This window comes from Protopterus annectens, chromosome 1.part0, assembly GCF_019279795.1.
Source record: "Protopterus annectens isolate FY-2018-M chromosome 1.part0, PAN1.0, whole genome shotgun sequence".
NCBI classification, from domain to species: Eukaryota; Metazoa; Chordata; order Ceratodontiformes; family Protopteridae; genus Protopterus; species Protopterus annectens.
The window spans coordinates 441,324,040-441,330,039 of NC_056725.1; positions in this window are offsets into that span (position 1 = coordinate 441,324,040).

A 6,000-nucleotide genomic window follows, 5' to 3' on the forward strand; every position below is an offset into this window, starting at 1 on the left:
CATTGTGGGGCCTCTCAGTACACCAAGCACTACAGGTACGATACATATATCTGTAGTGGTAGTCTGTGTCATTCAAAGGGGATCCAATGCCTGTCAGCTTGAGATGATATGCTCGACAAGCCACGATGCTTCACTAGGGATGGCTTGCACCTGTCACCCCTGGGCTTTCGGATATTGGCAAAGGCTCTTGCTACCCCCATAGTGCCTTTTTTAGGCAAGGCTCAAAAGACAAACCCACCTCCATAGGTATCACAAGGGATAAGAAACTAAGAGTAATGCTACTCAACGCCAGAAGTCTAAACCTCAAGATGCACGCACTTGAAACTCTCCTTAGCATGGAGAACATCGATATCTGTGCAGTAACAGAAACCTGGTTCAGGGCTCCCGAGAGCACCCCAGCACTACCAGGTTATACATCATACCATGCTTTTCAGCCCCAAAACTTGGACCGAACCACAAAAGGCGGGGGAGTATCGATATTCATCAAAGATACCCACACCTCCAGGTTGGTGGCAAAGCACGAAGCATCAGAGACTATCCATGTGCAACTAACAGTGGGTAAAACTGCCTTCCAGTTTATAGCCTGCTACAGACCATCCTCCCAAACCCAGGAACCCCACTCGGCCTTCCTGAGAACACTGGAAAATATGAAGGTCTCTCCAAACACCATTATACTGGGTGACTTCAACTACCCAAACATAGACTGGGAGCATTACTCTAGCTCCAACACCCTAGCCCAAATGTTCCTAGAATTTATAAACTCAAATGCTATGGAACAACTTGTTACCACTCCCACAAGAGGGGAAAACATACTGGACCTGATCATCACCAACATGGGGACTCTATGCCCCAGACCAGAAGTGTATCCCTCACTGGTAAGATCAGACCATAAACTAATCTCACTGGATATTCACATCCCGACCCCACCCCCTGCCCAGAAAACCACAGTGAAAAACTTCTCTAAAGCAAATTTCACACTCCTCAAAACTGAGGTGGAATCCTTCAAAGCCCCCGGGCCTGTGGAAAATACTGCCCAGACCACAGAATCCTTTATAAATGCATTCTATGAACACCTTCAGGAATGCATGGATCATGTGATCCCAAATAAAACCAAGACCCAATCCTCCAAAGGCAGACGTCCTGTCTGGTGGACCCCAGCCATAAACAAACTATACAATAGAAGGAGGAAGCTACTAAATGATAGAGCAAAATCCCAAAAAGGGAAGGCATCACTGATCAGTATTAGCAGAAAACTACAGGCACACATAAAATTGTCTAAGGCCAGCTTCGAGAGAAAAATTGTAAAGGACACTAAGGATAATCACAAGGCTTTCTTTAGTTATGTTAGGAACCTGGGTGGTAATTCCCAGATATGCTCAGAATTAGTCCAAAATGACAACAAATACACCGAACCCACAGACATTGCCAACATCCTAGCTGACAGGTTCAGCGCAAACTTCTCCCCCCCTCCCCACCAAAAGGGCAAATATCTATCCCAGCAGAGTGCTGCCCCCCTGACATCTCAGATGCTCAGGTAAGAGCCGCCCTCTCCAAAGCAAAAAACACAGCATCAATGGGACCAGACGGTGTCCCGGGCTGCATCCTACATGAACTCCAAGAAGAGCTAAACCCAAACATAAAACTACTGTTCAATCTCAGCCTTACTACAGGATATGTGCCCAAAGAGTGGCGTACAGCAACAGTGGTCCCTCTCCATAAAGGTGGTGCCTTAACGGATCCTGGAAACTATCGCCCCATAAGCCTGACTAGCTTAGTCTGCAAAGCTATGGAAAGGATCATCATGGACCTCATAAATAAAGATATTGGGGACCTACAAACACTGGATCCTACCCAGTTCGGCTTTGTTAAGGGCAGATCCTGCCTCTTAAACCTGGTTGATTTCTTTGAAACAGTCACCAAGGCCATTGATGAGGGAAGGTGGTCCACACAGCCTACCTGGACCTCGCAAAAGCCTTCGATACAATACCCCACTTGGGCATTATAGATAAGCTCACCAGCTTAAATATAAACCCCTATGTCAGTAGATGGATTGCAAACTGGCTCAAGGACAGAACCCACATGGTTAGAATTGCTGGAGCCATGTCAGACTCCAAACCAGTTACAAGTGGTGTCCCACAAGGCTCAGTCCTGGGACCTCTCTTGTTCGGTATATATTTCTCAGAGGTACAGGCCAACACGGAAGGACTGTGGCTGACCAAGTTCGCAGATGACTGCAAACTGGGTGCCATAATCGACTCTCCAGCCGACACAAGCATCCTCCAAAAGGGCCTCATAGAAACAGACAACTGGTGCCAGAGCCATGGCCTCAAGTTAAATGCCAAAAGTGTATAGTCATCCCCTTGGCAAAACAAAGTGCCCACAAATTACCACATAGGTGGTAATCCATTAAGTACAGAAGAAGTAATTCGGGACCTGGGGACCCAAGTTGATAGCAATCTCTCATTTGACAACCACATGGCCAAAGTGGTTAGAAAAACATTTTATATAGCCCACCTAATCATGAAGGGATTCACATCTAGATCAGGTGAGGTCATTGTGCCTCTTTACTCATCCCTCATCAGGCCCATAATTGAGTACAATGCCCCTTTTGGGATGTACCTTACCAGACACCTGCAGCAACTGGAAAGACCCCAAAAGTACCTCACCAAGAGGATCAAAGGGCTCAAACAGATGCCATATGCTGCCCGGTTAAAGAAACTCCAGCTCTACTCAGTGGCATACCGCCTGTTCAAAGGCGATCTGTGCCTGACGATAAAGCCAAGTCCAACCCGGAATTAATGGACATGCTGCACCTCAGAAAATCCAAATCCCATCGAGCTACGCTCGAGAGACTTGAACCTCAGCACTGAAATAAATAGGACATGCTGGAGGGACAGATTCATAACCCAGAGGCTCCCTTCACTCTGGAATAAAATCCCAGTCCAGGTTAGGCAGAGTCCCTCATTGACTGTCTTCAAGAGGAATCTTGATGAGTGGATGGGAGATCATAGGTTTACCCCGGGTATCACTTCTGTGTCACTGTTAGACAGAGGCACAGTATACTAACCTCGAAAAAGGGCATAGCAAAATAAATTTAAAATGGGTGGCGAAAGCCAAACACATTCTGGCTAGGCTTATAAATGCCCTAGGGCAGATAGCCTAGTATGAACCTATGAACCTATGAACCTATAATAATTTGAAGTAGTGGCTCTGTCTTCATTTGCGGCTGAAGATGTGGTAAATGGTTGGTAATTTTTCAGAATAGTGGCCTTTCCCTGGAAATTACTGACAGAGATGATAATTTTGTGTCAGATGTGTTGACCTGTTTATGCCACTAATGTGGGGTAAAGCAGTAAAAGACTGCCCCTACTATGCATAAACTAATTGGTAGATTCATTGATTTCTACTCTTCATACCCTGTATTTTCAGTTCACTTTAATCTAGACATATATATGTCCCATCTTGTCTCTGTATGTGGGGAACTACCCAAAGTGTTGACAGAATTTTCAGCAAGTTAGTAACTTTGTGCTCATAAGGTAAAGGCTCCCCTTAAACTTAATTTGTGATCAGCAGAATGCTGAAGAGGTTCTATGATCTAATGTTTACCACATCTACTTTACATGTAGAAGACCCTGGCTGTATTTCCTGTCTGGAACCTTTAATGTTGGGGGTTGCCATAATGGTTAAGGTGTTTATCTCACACGCCCAAAGTACAGGGTTTGATGCTCACCTTGGGAAGCATGGTTAGGATTAAAAAGGCCATCTGAGGTTGTCTACCCACCTAGTAGTAATCATATACAAACCTATGAATGTCATTCTCACAACATGATAATTGTGAAGTGTATTTGAAATTCCAGGAACAGGCCTAAGGAGATCATGTGTCCGTCAAAGGAACACCTAGAACAAACACATCAGCAAAAAATTGTCTGATGTGACCAGAGAGCTACAAACTAAGGCTATATATTTCGATGAAAGCCGATAGTGCTTATTCCTGTTTGACAGAATATGCTGCAGGCAGATTAGGAAAGACATTTGACTATTATCCTATTAATTTTTTGATGACCTACCATGATACAGGACACTAGTACTCAGTGTCAACAATGGGTACAGAAAGAATCAGAATGGGGATCCTATGGAAGAACTTCTTTCTCAGTGAGACTTATTTTGACAGATCAGTGATTAATTTAGTATACGCCTCACAGCAAGAGGTTCTCTGGCTCGATCCTCAGCTGGGGTGCCTTCTGTGTAGAGTCTGCATGTCCTCCCTGTGGTCGTGTGGGTTTCCTCCGGGTGCTCTGGTTTCCTCCCACATCCCCAAGACATGCTGTAGGTGGATTGGACACTCTAAATTGGCCCTAGGTGTGAGTGTGTGCATGTGTGTGCCTTTTGTGGAAGGTTGGGCTGGCAAAATTCCAAAATTCAGCTTTTTGCTGATGATATTTTATTAACAATTGGGGACATAGACTGTTCAATCGAACATATTATAAAATCCTTACATTCATAATTTTGAAATGATTTCAGGTCTAAATTTTAATCATAACAAAACTGAAACTATCTTACTGAACAAAAAACAAACCCTATTTTGGAAAAACATGCTAATTTTAACTGGGTAAATACTATGTTTAAATATTTAGGGATATATATATATATATATATATATATATATATATATATATATATATATATATATATATATATATATATATACCCGTTTGGACCCCACGAAATCCCGACCGACCGAGCATACCCGACGCGTGAATGACGTAAAACCGGACGGAACCGTGAGAGTCGGTGAGTGCGATGGTGCGGGATTTAGGCAGTGGGGTTAGTAAAGGTAGGATAGTGAGTGGGCGGGTGGAGTTGGGGTGGGTGTTGGGGTGGGTTAAGTGTAGGGTGGTGTGGAGGTGTGAGTGTGGGTGTGTGGGTGTGGAGTGGGGGGGTGTTGGGTAGTGGGAGTTAGAGTTAGTTAGTGGGTGCAGGTAGTGTGTGTGTAGTGGGTTTAGGGGTGTTGGGGAGGGAGAGAGGAAGTAGGGTAGGGTTAGGGGGGTGCAGGTAGTAGGGGTGCGTGCGGTAGTGTTAGTTAGGGGTTAGGGGGTTAGCTAGGCATGTGTCATGTAGTGTGTGTGTTTGTTTGTGTTGTAGTGTGTGTGTGTTGGTGTTTTGGTTGTTTTGCGTTTGTCGTTTTTGTTTGTCGGTCTTTTGGTGTCGGTCATTTAAGTGTGAGACAGCAGCGATTTCGAGGATATATATATATATATATAAACAAATTGGAAAGATACTATACAAACAAATTACACAATGTTAATAAACACTGTCAAAGACTACTTAAACAGATGGAATAAATTTTTTTTACCATAGAGGAAAAGTTAACTTTAGTTAAAATGACTATATTACCCAAAATTTTGTATGTCTTCCAAACTATAATACCTTCTCCTCCCAAAAAGTTAATGAAGCAACTTATCTCCTTATTAATTAAATTCCTATGGTTTCCAAAACTAGCAAGAATTAGTCATGCATGGCATTACAGAAACTGGGAAGAGGGCAGAATAGCTTTTCCATACCTAGAATTATATGCAGAATCAATCATACTTAATGTCATAAGTCAGTGGCTAAATTATAAATACACTTCAAATTGGAAAAATGTGCATAAAACAATATTAGTAGACAACATTGGGGAAATAAAAAGCAATTATATGTTTTCTGAAATAGAAAAAGTTTATATGGTCATAAAAAAACTTTTGCTACAATACAAACAAAAAAGAAAGCTTCTCTCCACTTGTCGATTACATAGTCAAAAACTTTAAACAACTTATGAACAAAGACTACAAAATGAGAAGTCTTTAATTTTTAATGTTTCCTATAGCATTTACAAATAAATATTTGGACTCTTACAACACAAAAATAGGAGAAATGAAAGGAAATGGATTCATATTTTGGTATCAATTTCTTGATTCTAATTATATTCAGGAGGCTACTTCCCTTATAGCAAGATATAACATA